This window comes from Excalfactoria chinensis, chromosome 3 (genome assembly GCF_039878825.1).
Source record: "Excalfactoria chinensis isolate bCotChi1 chromosome 3, bCotChi1.hap2, whole genome shotgun sequence".
Lineage (NCBI taxonomy): Eukaryota > Metazoa > Chordata > Aves > Galliformes > Phasianidae > Excalfactoria > Excalfactoria chinensis.
Window position 1 is genome coordinate 104,095,556 of NC_092827.1, and position 18,317 is coordinate 104,113,872.

The 18,317-nt window shown below is 39.8% G+C and overlaps 1 long non-coding RNA gene across 4 annotated transcripts in view; it reads right to left on the reverse strand.

Moving 5' to 3' along the window:
• Nucleotides 1-18,317, reverse strand: part of LOC140250734 (uncharacterized) — a 376,536-nt gene that overhangs the window by 132,738 nt on the left and 225,481 nt on the right. The window lies entirely within an intron of this gene.

Sequence of the window (18,317 nt, forward strand, 5' to 3'; positions counted from 1 at the left end):
AGAAAAGAAATCAGTAGGTTTTGTTTAGGAACAGCTATATATACAGGTTGTTATAATTCGATCCTCTGTGCATTCTTACTGCTTAAACAGCTGTAAACATTTTGAGGGAAGTTTATACTCAAAGGGCTATCTGACACTCTTGAAGATAATGGGGCTGCATCAGTAAAAATTCAATATACTATAAGAAAACGTTTAAGGGGCTGGATAGATGTTTTACAGTTCAGCCTGCGCTGTGTGGCAATGACCACCTCACTGCCTGCTCAAAGAAGATACCTTTGGCATGCTGAAGGGTCCCGGCAGCAGGGCAAAAGGTGAATGGTTTCCATCCTTAGTCCCATCACTTACTTAGGGTCCCAGCCTCAAGGCACCACAGCATAAGAAACAATAGGGTAAAAACAAAAACGCATATCTAAACCCACCAAACTAGGTAAGTCAAATGCTCAAGAACAGCCATCCTCATTCTGAAAAATGCTGTAAGGAAATTACTATTACATGCACAGTCTCCAGCATTAAGGATCGCTGCTTTCTGATCTGGCAAACTCGCTAGTAAGAAAGCCAGCAGAAATCCAGTATGCTGTGATGATGCTGCAAAGGTCTGTAAACAGCCTAATTAATGGTGAACTGTATTTTACCCCACCTATACTCTGATGGGACTTTAAAGAAATACGCTGGTGTATAAATAAGAACAGGAGATAAAAACTTGTTTTCCTAATTTAGCAACAACAATAACAACAGCAAAGAAACCATTCCTGGTCACCTTAAATCCTGATCTCTAGTTCGTGTTCCAGTTGTAACAACTGTGAAAGGGGTGAATGACAGCTGGCTGAGAGCGCTGTGCATGAACACTCATCTTGCATGCTTGTGTACTGCAGTAATAATCGCACCTTACCAAAAGATCTTCCCAGTAAACCCCTAAAATTGTGCCTCCCCAGAAAAAATACAATCTTCTTCTGCTTATGTCATTTAAAACTTGGTATATTGACACTCCTGAAATACCACCACCAGACCAAGGGAAATCTGCCAAAAAAAGAAAAAAATAAACTAAATAAAATTAGGTGTATAGGTGTTAATCTCCACCCTTACAATTTCTGGAGCAGAATATGAGAACACACTGTTCTGAACCTCATTTTACCCACACAAACCTTACTTAACTTTCTCCTTACGTACCACTGGAAGTCATGTACTATCACTGCCAGCACAGCGTACTTTTTCCCTCAGTATGAATCTTGAGTAAGGGTGAAGGATTCACCTCACCAAATGGCAGCATTCAGCCCTAAAACTCTATAAATTCCCACTTAGCTCTTCTTTGTAATTCAATTAATCCAGTATTTAAAAGTATCTCTTCCATCACAATGTCATAAAGAACTTAAGAAATTAGGCTTGATACACAGAAAATTTGGATTTTTGTGCTGCAGAGGAAGGATATTTCTTAAAGGCAAAGGGAAACCTGGGAAAAGACCATAATTCACCAACATCAAGTTCTCTCTCAAACACAGTAATTTGTTCACAGGCTTAAAATAAAATAATAATAATAATAATAATAATAATAATAGTAGTAATAAAAAAGTATGAGAAGTAAGGAAATGTGGAAATGTACATTTCTTCTCATGAAGAGAACATATCTGTGCAAGCAACTTTACTGAACAGTCAAAAATACTCTGAACTGCAGTTTATTTCATATATCAATATATTAATCCCGGTATTGATAAACATTTAATCTCTAATACATAGATAATTTCAACTGTTTTATTTGTTGCATAAAAGCAATTTTGAAAATGGTTGCTTAATTCTAACCAGTTATCCCTTACATTTATTTAAAATGATCATCTCTGACAACATAATCACTGAATTTCCCTGCTGGAACTCAAAGCGTGCATGTATCTTCTCTTCATCTTTTGCTGCCAGTGCCCTGCCAGGCTGTACATGAGGAATGGGATATCTAACCAGGACTTTTTAGCCTGCCACCGACTTTTTCAGAACTGAACATTTCTGCCCCAGTTGCCTGCCATCCTTCTCCCAGTATGAGAGCAAAGAAGTGCAAATAGGTCTGACTCAAATCTAAAAGGTGGGAGTGATGGGTAGTGCAACACACCGAGGTTTCTACTTTGTTTTGTCTCGGAGAGAAGTTAGTTTTGCATGCAGTATATTTCATAAGATGTTTACCTTCAGTAATACATTTGTCACATATATGTAAATGGGAGGCATCAACCACTAATGAGAACGACATCATCCCAAAGAGTGAGAGCCAAGAAAATGGCATCAAGATTATTATTTGCAGCAGTAACAGACGTTAAGACATATTTCCTCAATTTGTAATAGGCTGGAAACTGAGGGTGCTCCAAATTTCCTAGTAACTGGTGCAAGTTTTACAACAGAAAAGGGATGATTGGATGGGTAGCTGAATCCTCTCTTGACCAGCTAGACTGCTTTGGGACTAAAATCTTTGGAAAGCTACTGTGTTTGAGAGGAATTCAACACGAAAAGAGAAAGAGGGAGGTTTCCAACAGTAAGTAGAGAGAATGAGATTCCAGGAGTCTACTATCAAAACAGGGGCAAGAGTTAACTTTGCACAAAAATCTCAAACTTTGATAAAGGAGGTTGTGAGGAAAGATGCAGAGAATGTGGCTTGAAAACTTGACCTGTGGAGTTATTTTATGAAATTTTATGTGTGTAAGACATAAACACCTAACCAAGATGAAAGTATGGGTAAGGAAAAGCTCATCCTGAAAGACTTAGAGAACCTCAACGTGGAAAGGCGTTTAATAAGAAGAAGGGACAACTTATTCACTGCACCGTGAAAAGGGCTATTTGGTAACACTCCTGCTTCTTCCTGTTGAGGAGTTCTCAAAGCACTCTGATGCTCCTTTTATTTTTTATTTTTTTATCAGTGTATTTCTGCTTTCTGATCCAACAAAGATAACCTTGTCACCCATTCTGTTTGACAACCCTGAAAAGGACAGTTGCCATATTATTATCAGCATCTCTTTTCCTATACTTAGAGCAATTCCCTTACTCTCCTAGCCCCTGGAAGAAATTGGAGCCTGGATGAAAGTCACTTTGTCAAAGATCAATCTATTATAAAAAGATCAAGCCAATTGTCAATCTGAAATCCCTAAGCCTGTGCCAGCACCAATAACAGATCCATTACCTACAGCCAGAGATCTATGGCCACAATATCTACAGTGATATGGATCCATTTCTGGGAGTATCCAGCAGATGAACCTGTATTGCCAGAAATCCAAGTAAGTCAAATAGATAATGAAAAACTACTGGCAACTCCAATGCTGTCAGCAGGTTTGTTTGTTTTTTTTTTTCCTGTTCTGATGTATCTTTTCAGCCATGTCTTTCCTACTTGCAAGCGTTACGTGCTGCATCTTTCTCAAGTTGTAACTAAATGAGAAATCAGGCAGGAACTTCACCTTGACAGAGAAAGGTTACCCATCAGGTGAGCAAGACCCATCAGCAAGAATAGAACAGACCTCATTTCTTACGTAGCCCTCAACAAATGGATGAACAAAGCTCAAGTGAGGGACCATCTGTCTGATTCTGTACCCCAGCACTGAACCTCAACTGCCAGAACAAAGCTCCCCTCAGCTGCACAGAAAGAGCACACTCCCCCTGACGCTCAACCTTGGAGATGTCCTAGCAGCTGACACAAGTGACAATCACAGGGCACACCCAGATGGCTACAACAAAACACTGGCTTGCTCTTCACTGACCAGAAGTACCCACTTCCAAAGGATCTTCAGACTCATCTGAAGACAGGAGTATTTTTACCTCCATCATCCCTTCCAGGAGAAATTGGACCACTTTTGAATTGATGCCAAGACTCTCCTAATTATCTGAACCTGTAAGCAGCCTCTATAGCTCACTCCTCTATTTGGTGATGACAGCTAGAAACAGCCAAGGAGACTCACCTGTGTAACCAGGATAAAGGAATGTCCATTCTGCTAACTATTTCTCTGGTGCTTTTATTCACAAAAATCCAAGTTCTCTTGCAACAGCACAGGTAGTACAGCACCACCCCAACCTCCCTCTGATTCTCTTTTCTAGAGCACACAGTGCTAAAATCTATCTGCATCATAAAAGGAAACACACACACACACAAATTAAAAAATAAAATACTGGGAAAAGGCCTGTAATAGAAATTGCGTTATTGCTCCTGCTAAATGATGCTGGCTTTCCTTTGGTGGCAAAACAGATCTATTTGGAACTTTGGCTATGCTAATAACTTCATAGATCAACGTACAGTTTAATTGATGGAACAGATGGAAGCCACAGACTCTGCAACATTAAAGAGTTATACTTAATGCATTGGAATAACTGTGACTTGATTTTAAAATGTTCTTCTAATTGTCTGAATGGTTTAACAGTTTCACAAACTCTATCAGATATTTCCACTCACACTAGTTTATAAGTTTATAACATGATTTTGTGAAATTGATGACTTCCAATTTCACGGAGGGAAAAAAAAAAATACAAAAATGAGCAAAAAAGAAGAAAAGATCCCTGCTCCCTGCAGAATCTAAGCACACATTTAGACCTCAGAGGACCTAAAGAAGAAAGACTCATAAGTTATATGAAGTGGTCAGGGCAGGAGTAGGGGTGGGAGTTCAGAAAGGATTTTAGCCCAGCCTAATATATTCATATATTGTCTTCAAGTTAAAAAGATAACACACGTATAGCAATTCCTTTTCTATTCCATGTAAATACACTGTAAGCTGTAAATTACAACATTGGCTACGAAAGATAAAATAAAAGACTGGGAAATGAATTCAGATGGGACTGTCTTTTGGATAGGTCTAAAAATGTGAAGCAGGCTGGTGCCTAGAGAGTGCTCAGAGAAACTCGGATGGCTCACCACATGCCTCCATGTCCCAGGCAGCTCCTGATGTTCCAGTGCCATGTCATGAGCTTGATCCATCGGCCAGCCTTTAAGGTTGGACAAGATTTGATTTCTCCCTGTATTATTATTCACTTTCCTGTGGGGAACTGCACTACATTCATCTCCTTAGCCCAGGCTCTGACTCCAGATTCAGTGCAACTTGACAAGAAGGTTTCTGTGGCTTCTGCTATTCAATAACCACATTAGATTAGCCATGGCCTACCTTTATCTGATTAAACATCTATGTGTTACACAGAACAAACAGGCTGACATAAAATGCTCAAAAAGGGCTGGTTTAAACCTCTCTGACCCTCTACGGACATATTTTAGGGACACGGGATGTCTGAAAAGCACCTAACAATTCCAAGTGCTGTAAGAAAGACATGAATTTTTACATCTTACTAGCCATCTTCAACATCCATAGGAGTGAAAACATCTCAAAAACGTGCCTGGTTTTTACATTAAGGTGTGTAATGGAAGCTCAGAATATGGAATATAGGCTAATTAGCCAAGCACAATTACAGATGTGAGCACTTTCCAATCACACACTATGCTCTTTTTGCATAGACAAGCCCCACAAATTCAAGCTCACGAGCCTTCGATTCAGAGCCCTGCACCCCATCTTACTCAGGCTGCTGTTGCATTTTCAAAAAGCAAATGTCTGTCCAAACTCTGCCCTAACAGCGGGGGTGATTCACCAGACCAGAAACAGCCCCAGCACCTCACTGTCATTCATTTGCCCTTGATTCTGCAGGTGCAGCCCGATAGAGCAGGAACCATCTTACCACACAGCTTCACACAGAACTCGCGCTCTGGGAGCAGCTCGGTGTAAATTGTGGTGTTTCCATCATACATGAAATTCAATGGGCTTTTCATTTTCAGCATAAACCTAAACTAGTTAAAGTCAGCGTGTGGAAGTGCCTCTGCAATGAAACAGCAGTCTGCATTAAAATTACGTTATATTGTTTTGGCATGTCTGAAGCAAAGGTTAAAATCATCTTTTTGCTGGACATTGTTTCTGTCATATTGCCCCACTGCAAAGCTTCAATATGAGCAAGCCCAGAACGACGTGAAATATTTCTGATACAAATTTTATTTTTATGTGAAACTATTCAAATGCTGCTGTACAACATGAACTACCTGAACCAAATCAAATCCTCAGGTCAATTCCTTCTTCCGAGTGCTCCTTAGATAACAAAGTCTTGTTCTGCGAATCTGTTCAATATATTAAAGTTGATTCACTCGGACAGTGTGTAAGATATAATACATTAATCTGGGCCATTTCAATTTCTGAGGCTGGGACTATAAAACTGGTGTGCTGCATATCTAATTTTTTTTGAATACCTGATTTATGCATCCCTCTGATGCATAGTGTCGATGGTATGGTGGATGCGGCTGCTGCATTAACAACGGGCTGCATCAGCACTCAAATCTTATCTTGTTAAATCAGACAAATGTAGCTCAATGAAAAGGAAGGAATAAATGCCTAGGATGGTTGAAAGGAGTGAATTTTAATCCTGTTTGTTAGGGGACTTTCATGGTGAGGGCTGAATGACTGAGGCTGGAATGTCCACCAAGAGCTTATGGGACTATGAATTATTATATGCTTATACATGCATCTACACACGCAGGATATACAAAGACACAGTTTTTCATTTTATTTATACACAGACAGGTAAACATCCACATACCGACACTCATCCACACACACACACGCATTTTTAAAACTGGAGAAATAAATGGCTTTTATGAAAAGCGGGTCTGCATATACAAAGGGTGTATTTCCACCTCTGATTCAAGAACAACCATAATTGCTTCTTCGTATATAATTCATCGTTTTATCCAGTGGAAAAAAAAAAAAAAAAGTTATCAGATGGACTATGTATCCAGAAATAGATTAGATTTTCAGAGTAATTATATATGTTTATATGATTTTGCAGATAGATGTAGCGCTGCTGTCGCTCTATACACAGTCAATATTAATTCTCAAGGAAAGAGAATGTGCAAACACAGGAACAATCAAGGAGACCTGTAGAAATAAGCTTTCTGTCAGGCTAGGAGAAGTTGCAATGGCACACTTCTCAGACTCAGCCCGGCTACTTACAACAGATGGAATGTATTTTCAGCATTAATTCTAGGGAAAGACCCTGAATCACTGATCTTTAATTTGGATTGCCTTCTCTAATGAATTCTCGTATTTTACCTGCGTATCATATAGCAGTAAGGAACATTTATTTACTTATCATTAAAAAACATGTTTGGGAAATGGGAAGGACCACAAAGCTGTGGTATGATGCTACGACTGTTGCAGCACCAGTGCTGGTGCACACAAGCCAGGTTATGTTTGGAGTTACGTAATTGGTTCAAGGGTGAGCATTCATGCACACTCTGCCATGAGAAATATGTTATTTAAGCATGCAGCTTAGCCCTCACTTCCCGCTCTTCTCTCCACCATGACTAATTACAGCCAAAGAAGATTCTGTCAATAGCAGATCTCACGTTCACCACATCTTCTACAGAGCACTAAACCACACGGCACTAGTTTTAACTGTTACATCTCCACCTGTACTTATGTCAGAAGCAGCAATAATGGATGGAGGTGATAAAGCAGGAGCAGGGCAGAAGAGTGTCACAAACAAATACCACATGTAGCACCGCTTGCATTGGGAAAGACCAGAGACCAAAACCAGGAAAGGACACTTCAGTGCTGAGATTTCATTTCCTATTTGACTGAACATCAAAGCTCATCCTTGAAAGGATGTAAACATTTCAGAGTTCCTCCCTTAAGTTAAGGCAAGCTAAAAATAAATAAATAAGCCACAGTAAAGGAAAGCAATGACAGAGGCCCAGGCATGACAGAGATAACTCATTATAAACCTTTTTGATCCAATTATCCAGGAGAGGTTGGGATATGTAGCCCAAATACAAGCAGGCTACCAGAAGGGAATACAAATAAAGCCTATGTTCTGACTCTTCCTAAAACTCACTATGGTGTTCATATACAAGTGTGCAGATCAATTCAAAACTGTATTTCTGTTTAAGGAACAAAGATAAAATTAAGAAAAAAAAAACAAAAAAAAACAAAACAAAACAAAACAAAACAACTTTGTACCAGTGATTCCAAATTCAACCAAAAAATAGGAGTCTGAAAGTGAGCCTGCTTTGGAGGGTTGTGCTATGAACTGGGCAGTTCCAGTTCTTGGTGAGCCTGGGGATGCCCTACCATAAAGGAAGTCAGAAGAAACCTTCTGGGGATATGTTGGAAGGCTTCTCTGTGTGTGCATGTCTTAGCATGGCTGCACAGCATGTCACCCACAGAGTGCTGCCTGGGGAGCTCCTGATGTCCCCAATCCCCAGCAACTGCTGCTCTGAGCTTAGAACCTCACTTTGGAGCAGAGGAGACAAGGGGGATGGCCAAACCTTGGGGAAAATACAGATAAAATGAGCAAATCAAGATAATTGTGCTAATTATCATAATGAAGGAAAGACTGTGTGCTTGCATGAGGGCTCTCCCTCCCCCTCCGTGCAGGATGCCACAGATGCATTCAGGGCAAATGAGTTGCAGGCCTGGCGAGATGCTCCAATTTCTGTCAAAGTGGCTCCATTACATGTGTGGCCCCCAGGGTCAGGCTGCATTAGCCAACTCCTTCATTCCAAATGTGATGAACTAAGGAGGCAGCAGTGTATTCCAGGAATGCCTTCACAATGGATATCTGCAGCATCCATAAGAACTTCAGCTCAGTTAAAAGTAGTGAGGGTTTTGTTTTAGGTTATTATTATTTGCTCCTTTTTTAATTTTTGTTATATGGCAGAAAAATAGAACATGAAATGTCTTTAAGGTCACGGAACAGTGACCTCATTGGCTGGGCTAATTTGATTGTGCCAGAACAATAGCACTGTACTCCTCTGCCAGCGAAGTGCTTGCTAATTATGCGATTTGCCCTTGATAAGACCTTGGTGGGTCATTCAGCAGTTGTGATCTGTCACTGACTTCTAATCATGTATTATCGTCTGGGTGAGTCAGAATGGTACCCTAAGCTTTCTGTCTTTACAGCAATGTGGCACTCTAATTACCTTATGCCAAGTGGATATGCAGAGACTGAATTAAGTGATCACTGTGATTGCCTTCAAAATCTTCTCTTTATCCTTTGTGTTGCTTCTCTGCAATTTACATTTTAAGATGCCGAGAAGCTTTCGGTGAGACTGAAAATGCCACTCTAAAAAAATAATGATTTTTTAATTTAAAAACATAACACTAAATCTAAGACAGACCAATGCCTGTAAGTATTAAAATGCTGCTGAACAGTATTCCTCAATAAGAATCTCTCAGTAAACTTGCTGGAAACTATAAGACACGCTTCACCTTCTAATCTGCAACCAAATGAGAAACAAAAGGAAAGAAGCCTAATTTCTTCCTAAAGTTTGAACAATTCAGAACTGCTGCTTAATAAGCCAAATTAATTATGAAGTGGTTTTCAACATTTCTTGTACCTATAAAATATATATGACAACATGACAAACACAATAGGTTAAATATAAAGCTTGAAAGATATCCGGCACTGCATTCACCATGTTCATTAATGAGAGTAAAAATGGGTTGACCCTGTAAGCCTTGCAAATTTGGAATCAGATTTCTCACGTGTTGGTTAACTCGCTTTGTGGCAATTTAATGGATCTGTGTTAGGTTAGCTATGAAAATGCTCTGTATTTCATCCAGTATTTTAAAAATCTGCTGGAGCAGCTCTATTGTTGCATAGCAACTCTCAAAAACTACAGAGCAATCTGTTATGGTAAACCAGTCATATTAACATCTGTATTTGTCCAAAGAATGATCTAACGCCTTTTGCAAAGAAAACATGATGATAAGTCGCTAGATTAAATAAACAAAGTAATGATTTATAAAATTTGATAGGATAAATTTGCCTGAATCATTCTTGAAAATATGAACTCTGAAGTGCGACTCGAAAGTTGTCATAAAACAGACAAAAAATTCTCACAACATTATATTTATTGTACCACTAACAGAAAATAAGGATTTTTCCAAGCTTCTCTCTATTGTATGTCAATATTGCAGTATAATTTTTTTTTTTATAGAAACAAACTGGGGAGAAAAAAAAAAAAAAAATAGTCAATAAAAACCATAAAGGACAATTGAGAAAAAAATTGCAAGCCTTATTTTCCTTGAATCACATGATGCACCAGCAGCATTATTTGCTGAAGCCTTGGTTTGTTGGGGGGTTGGGGGGGGAGCAGGCAGAGACAGAGAGAGAAAGAAAAAGAGGCAGAGCGCCTAGAAATAAGATGCATTCCCTGGGTGGCAAAACAAAAGAGCCCAAGAAAGAAGGGGGGGGGGGGAAGCTGTAGAAAGTTGACACAGTCAAGAATAATGGCTAAATCTATCAAGTTTGATCAGGTATGCTATAATGAAGTGGAGCTTCATATTCCAAGCAGGGACAATGAAGACAGAAGTCAGGCTCTAGAAATGTGCTGCTCACTTTGTGCTTGGAATATGCAGCAGCCAGCGGGGAGCCACAAGATAATTACACAGTATTTGTGTGGTTCCAGGGAGCTTCCTGCGCAGGTTGAATGCCCGCGCTATATTAAAAGGCAGCACAGTGAAATGTTTTTAATGAATATTTTTGTCAGGGAAAGAAAAGGCATTTGAATGATTTTTGTGTATGCAGGGAACCAGAGGTGGAACGTCACTGTCAAAATACAGGTACCTTTATTTATATTTACTCCATTCCTTACGTTTCCAAGAGCCTAATGTCCTTTCAATAATACAAATCAGAACACTGGGTTAATGTTAGTTAGGGCTAATTGCACGTATAGTCCTTTAACTAATGTTTGCTGTTAGCATGTTTTGGTGAAATCCTACATCAAACCGGCTCAAAACTACTTTTATTTTCATTTCCAATAGCATCTGAAATGTTTAGACACATTTAATCAGAAAACTCAAAGACGAAGTAACACAGATGTTGATACTTACTATTCAGTAGCCCTTGGCAGTGATAGATCTAAAACACAAGAATACATTATTTCAGCACTCTGTAATTCTCACCTAACAGATGTGAATAATCCACTGAATTAAAAACCATAGACACGGTACTCAGAAATGCTCCTTTAGCAGTGCAAGCCATTGCACTGACCAGCCCTAGCCTTTGATATATACACACACACACATACACACACACACACACACACACATAAAATAATTTGAAAGGCTTTTTGCAGGTCCTGATTTCAGTATTAGCCACACCTTAGCAAGCCCTTGTTTTGATGTTTATGACCAGATTACTTCTCGCACGCATACACTGAATCAGTTTGCTGTTACATGCTGCTCCATATTGTCCTGCAAGATTAACTAAAGCTCTCTAGGTGCCACACAACTGACCTCCACAAGAAATCCAGGCATATCTATTTGCTCCCTGCCTTGTATCAGTGATCACAAGGCACAAAGACTTGGGTGCCTTTTTTTTTTTTTTTTTTTTCCTTTTTAAACACATAGATGGTCAGCTTTACAGTGAAGCCATCACCCCACAGGTGAGAGGCAGCCCGGCCACCATCCAGGCAACCCTGAGGCCAACATGGACCTCTCCACCCACATGCAACAAAGCTGGCCCAAGACATGCATCAAGACCTTGCTTAACAATGGCCAAAGACCAAACAAGAGAGGGAGAAAGAGAGGCTTGTGCCACTCTTCAGGGATTTTCTTTGGCATACCTTTTAATAACTGCATGATTTACCAGAAGTAAAGAACAAATTTTGGACAACCTGGAAATGAGTAATATAAATTAGGAGGAGTCAATTCTTTTTGGCACTACAGAAGCCACTGCAGCGAAGAGTTCCCTTGCACCATGGTGGAGAGAGAGCTTCCGCTCCCTGCATTTTTAATTCTGCACTTGCAAAAGGAAAGCAAGGTGTTGTGACAACAAATATTGGAAGACAGCAACAACGTAGAAAGGCACTTCTTTAGAGTTAGGACTCCAAGGAAAAAAGACAGCTTGAAGAATTCAATCTAATGAAGTGAGTCAAAGAGGTGGTTTTTACTTAGTTAAGGGGCACTAGAAAATTTGGAGTACTTCTGATATTGCCAGTGATTTTCAAAAGTCATAAGCACCTGGAAAGAAGTGCCCCATGTTACATAATAGTAAAAACAGCATGTAAACTTCAGTTATTTCCTGTTTTGCTACAGTATTTGAATGCATTTGCACTTATATTTCAAGTTGAGAACATTCTTGAGCAGAAAACAACAGGTTCACTTAATCCTTATAGTTTTTTCCAAGAGAAAACAAAACCAAACCCCTTGAAATCACTGAGCATCAGCAGTGTCACTCAGCCCTTATTACCCACAGGGATCGATTCTGCACCTTGAAACAGCAGATTTACCCTAGGCTGAAACAAACCCCAATGCAATAGGGAATAATATGCTTCACACGTGCTTCTTTTTAATTTTGTTAATGTTTTGCATTCCTATTTCAGCTACACAGAACAGTACATTTTCTGAAACTATCAGAAGACTAAGATAAAAATACCTCTTTAGGAACTATCAGTGCTGCATTTATTTATTTTACCAGAGAACCAAATGTGACTTTTACTCCACTCTCTGTCTACACAGCAGCTGTAATATAAAAGGAAATCTCTCAATTAGGAGATGAAGGGGTAAACAGCTGCCACATTTGGAGCCCAAGCAAACATTGTAACCTACATCCTGTCCCCCTGAGCAAAAACTGCACAAAGCCTTACCTTATAGCAAACCAGGCAATGGGAACTACTAAGTGATTGTTTTCATTTTATTTTTGGCAAGTTCTTGAAATTTTTGCAGCTCCAAATGTTTGAGCCCATCTCTTAAAAGGAGAGGAAGATAATAATCACTGCTCTGGACCTCTGGCTGTTTGAGGTTGCCTTTGCAATTAGAGCAGATAGTTGTAACTAATCAACCGTGGCAACTCGTGTTTGCTCAGCTTCAAGTAGTTCACTCTACCAAATACATCTGTAAGTAACCAACATATGTAACTACAGCTCATAGAGCAAGTAGTGAGCCTCCATGCAACCGCTACAGTACTGCAAGCCTAGTTTTCATTTTTGTTTTGTTGTTATTATAAACAAGCTGAAAGAAGAATACATCCATTGGGTCAGATTCTCCTTTCACTGAGCCCACCCATTTAATTCCATGTAAGCCAGTGCATTACATGAAGTTTACAGGAGTCCAAGTGACAGTAGGACTCACAGAGGGCACTGGAATCCACCTGGGTTTACACAAGTGGAAATGAGAACAAAATTGTGCTTTTAAACCAGAAAAAAAAAAAAAAAAAAAAAGAACCTTAGCACCATCAACATTCTGCACAAGCATAACACCACAGTGTTCTTTACAGAGCCATATAAACTGGTTGATGGAGGCAGAGTTTCTTTTTGCATTTGTATATTAAGCAGTAATTTTGACAATATTTACATGTACGTATCCCTAAGTACGAGCATAGCTGGGAATATCAACTATAGCTGTTAGTCCCATCGCATGAGATGAGCTTTGCATCAAAGGGAAAAAGGCTCCTCTCCATCTCACATGCTTTATTTTATTCAACCAGCTCTTTTTCACATTGTTATATCCAGTGAATATAGCACGGTTGGATTCAGAAGAGAACCTTAAGCGTTATCATAATGCTTAGAAGCAATGGCTTCACACTGTATAATCTATCAAAGGTGTCAGATTTACAAAATGCAGATTTTCTGTCACATTTGGGCACTATAAGCACTGTATCTTTTCACTAAGGTGCTGACTGCTGTTTTAATGAGGCCCTTTGGTGGCTGTAAAAAACTGAAAGGAGAGGATTATAGGGGTTACCCTAGGTATTGTCTATTTGTCTTACAAATTTCACACTAACTACCAATTACATCGCCATAAACCTTTTGGCTACTTCAAGCTATATGCCATATAATACATAAAAAATACGCTATGTTAACCTCTTCCATATTATACGAGTAACTACAGCCACTGATGCAAGTAACATATCTAATGAAGCCAATAATGAGCCTCTTTAAAAGTAGTCTTGTTATAGGAATAATATTAGAGCAGTTCAGTTAAAGGCTAAGGTCCATTATGGCATGCTTCCTACATTCTGTGGTCCCAGGTCTGAAAAGATGCTGACACACTAATTCAGGCTCAAGAAGGGCATTAATCTCACAACCTTCTACTTGTCATGCTTAATGGGACATCCTGCCTAGGTGAAATGAACCTGATGTATTCAGGTAAACATAATTTAATAAGGAAGAAAAAAAATAGCTGGGGGTCCAACATAACGGCAAGCAGAATGTTTATAATTTAGTCACTGCAGAGAGTTAATGCTGGACTGAGAAGTAAAGAATGTAAGGAGAAAGAAGAAAAGGGCAAATAACGCACAATTTGCTTTAAAGACCCACCACTGAAATTTGAGTGAATTTAAAGGAATACACTAATTTGGAGGAGGAAGGGATGCACTAATATGGGGCTTAGAGCACTTGAGTGTAAAATAGAGATCTGAAGCCACAGAGTATGATATTTAAAAGGCAAGCATGAATGTCAGTGAGTAGCTGTATATCCTCTTTTGTCTGTCATCAATCATAAGTCTAATAAGCCACCTAAAATTATGTTGGAACCACAGAACAGTGCCAGCCACAGCAGCTGCAAGAAGCACATGCCCTACCTGTGGCCCAGCTGGCAAAGGTGGGACCCATCCCTCATCCCAGCAAAAGCCCAAAGAAAACACCTGTACAGAGTGCTGGGGCTCTGGTGCTCTGTGGTGCGGGACAGAGATGACTCCTTGTGATTTTATCTCCTGCTGACTCAAAGTGCAAAAGATATTGCCAGCTACATTTTACAGAATGCATTGCATTTTCATTTTCACATTGAAGCCAGGTAGCTATGAAAACCAGATTAGGCTGGATCCCCTTCACCTGGGAGGAATGGGGCTGTATTTCCCCAGATCTCACCCTCTGCCACCCCCTGAAGCAAGAAGGTTGTGCTACACGTTCTACATTGTGTGAGAGAGATGAATGAAAACATGAGATGCACCAAGGGGATAACGCTGTCAAAGATGCTCTTTGGTCAGCAGAGAGAAGGGAGCTTTGGAAAAAGCACAGCTTGCCACACCACTGTGGAGCTGGGCTGTCACCCTCAATCTTTATGTGCATGTGCCTTTTTATTTGTTTTAACTAAACTACATCTCTGTTTCCCTTTCTCTCAAATAGGCTAAGCCCTACCATAGCGCTGAAAGATAGCAACATAAAACAGTAAACTTTGTCTGCTGTTGCTGGATTTTCTTTTCATCCATGGCTGTGATCATTTTCTATAACTGGGCAGCAGACTTCTGTCACATCACTAGAATAACAGTGATAAGGGAAATCTAGGTACACCTGGAACTGCCATATTTGTTTTACAGATGTGTTGTGTTTCTGGAATCAAATACATCTTTCCGCAGCAATTAATTCCTTTGCCTTGCTCCTGATTGCACCAGACAAGTTGGAGCCCAAGCTGTGTTTGTTTCACAATACTGAGAAGAAATAAAAACTTTCTTTTTAACTCAACAAAACAAAGAGGTATAGAAAAAGCAAGATTCAATTGGTAGAGGCTTGCAAATACAGATGTTAATCTTGTTAAGCCTTGAAACACATACTCCAAATAGGCCTTTGCTGCCTCACTGGCTCCCAATGCACCTTTTGACCATAAACATCTGGGTATTTTATCTAGGCTGATTTTTGCAAGCAGTTTACTCTAAAGCCACTAATACATGCTATTTCAATGGGACTCTACGGTGCCTATTAGGTGCTGGCCACGCTGAGCGAGGGTGTGGGTTGTTGAGACGTATAGCACCATGGGGAGCTATAGGAGACACTGCTGCTGGAAGGCTGAAAAGCCTCCTGGTGCTCTCAGGTGCTCAGAGGAGTGCACTTGCTATTAAATTATTTCACATGGAGAGGCCTATTACCTATGAAAGTCAATCCTGTTCCTAAAGGCCAGTGAAAAAGGACCATAACCCTCATTGGGAGGGAGGCAATGAGTCCAGAGGGATCAGACCTAAAGATTCCAAGCAGCCATGGACTTCATGCATGTACCTTGTACCTATTACGTAGCTGAAGTATTGTCAGTGGGTGATTTCCTACCCTGTAGACACCCATGGTCACCAAAGAATGTCCCTAAAAAGATTGATGGCTCAGGGATTCAGAAATAGATACGTAAATAATATTGTCCACTTGCACGTAATCAAGCTACCTTCTTGTAAGGGATATAAAAGCAGCTCCCACTGAGACTATTGTCCTGAGAACATCTTTCAGCCACATAGTCTTGGGAAGTCAACTCATTCTACACGATTTTAACTTACTGGAAAAATCTCCCCTGACTCATGAGCTTTGAAATAAGCCACAAACCTACTTTCTTAAGATCCTCTCATCTTAAAAATCCAGATATTCCTTTGAGTAACATTTCTAGATAGATTAAATCAGAAAATATCAGAAAGAAAACTAGCAATACACCTGCAACAATGCCATAGGTTGTGTTTTGGCACCCTTAACTCCCACCGCTCTGTGACACGTGGTGGGGTGTTCTTCAGAAAAAGCCTGTTTTGTTTTTTAAACAAATAATAATTAAAAAACCCTTCTCTTTTAAAACAACACACTATATTAATTTTCATTTGTCCTATAAATGCACACAGTTATCAGGCACTACAAGAACCCACCATATATTGAGCAAGACGCATTAAATTCCTGCATTTGAATCTGCTTTTGAGGAGAAAAAACTTGAAGCTTTTAGTAAGGAAAAAAAAAAAATACTAAATTCTGTTTGTTAGGGCCTGCTTTATGTCAGAGTATGCCCAAAGTGCAGAGTATCTCAATCCAGTAAAGCCATGGATGCAGACTGCGTGAACCGATGAATGTTATTACATTACAGAAGTATCAACTCTTACTGATATAGAAGCACCAGCTCTCATGAGTCTTAGTACTCTTACCCAGGCCAGTTAAAGTTTTTAGGTCAGCAGTTAAAATTAGAAGTGCCATTGCAATGTCATGTTGAGTTCCACAGCACAACTCAGAAGATCACTTGTAATTCAAAGAACCTGCCAGTAAGGACAAATGAGAAAGATGAGAAGTCCACAGGAGCCTTACAATAGTTCCCATAGTAAAGAATGCAAAGAACTGTCAACAAGGCTGGAAAAAATGCCTTTCCAATAGTCTCCTTCTAACTTCTAAGTTCTTCCCCAGCTGCTTTAGGTCACAGAGATTTTGAGAGGACTGCAGATATGCAGGGAAGGAGCTGAAAGTCCAGTAGGTACAAGCCTTCATCCTACCAGCACCAGCTGTAGGGCTGAGTGCCACTGCACTGAGAATCAGGAATTTCAGTGATGTTGTCCATGGGGAAACACCAGCCCATACCAAACCTAAAACTGTAGTGTGAATTTGGAGAATCAGAAAGCAGGTACACAATTTAACAACTGAGCACACAGTGTGGTGACAGTTAAATGTTCTATTTCTTGTTCAAAGGCATATCCATTCCTTTACATTATCTTACAGGTACCAAATCCACTTGTTCCAACACAGTGCCATCATTTGTATCTGGCTTTTACACTGCCCAAAAATGTACATTGCGCTCCCCCCTTCCCCACACACACACACATTTTAGGTTTCTATTTTTGCTCTATAAAAATGGCTCCATAGGACTGGGTAAAAAAAAATGTCACCTTAGGTACTTGAGTTAATAGTTCACTTACATACTGTCTTAAGTCTTTACTATTGATCAGCGTAAGTGTGCCAGACAGACAATTATTTAGAGATAACATTTTTTAAAGGTGTCAAAGCCAACATCTCTTTGAGATCTCCCTGAATTACCCAGATTTTAAAAATAGAAAGCCCCTTGCAGCTCTCCTTAGTCTCCCTGGACATATAAGATGGTGGGAAAAGTTGGCAGGAATAAATACTTCCAGAGAGTTTCTAAAGCTGTAATTAATGTTAACAAAGCAATGCCTTATATGGCAAGGAGATACAGCATAAATTGGATAAGTAAGAAAAATGATCAGCCGTTGTGCTCTTCCAGTATAGTACATCAGAGTATTGCCACTGTAAAGCTATCGTTATTTTAAACCATTAAATACAACAACATAAATTTGCAAGCAGGTGTTTCTTGTTGCAGGAGTATTGAAAGTTGTAATGCAAACAACCTAATTTTAGCATCTATGCAGAGCGAGAAGTAAATTTACTGATCACTGATGCATTGAGCACAGGGAGGACACAGCCAGCGGGAGCTTCCAGCAAGATTATCCTATTAAAGCAGGAAGGCTTCACGCGGCTGTTAAGGAAGTCGTGGAAAGCAGGTGATGTACGTGGGGGGTTTGATGAGCAGTCGCGGGCCCACTGTACATGGTAAGTTGTTGTTTTCTGCTCAGCTAAGCAGCAGAGAATTGATATG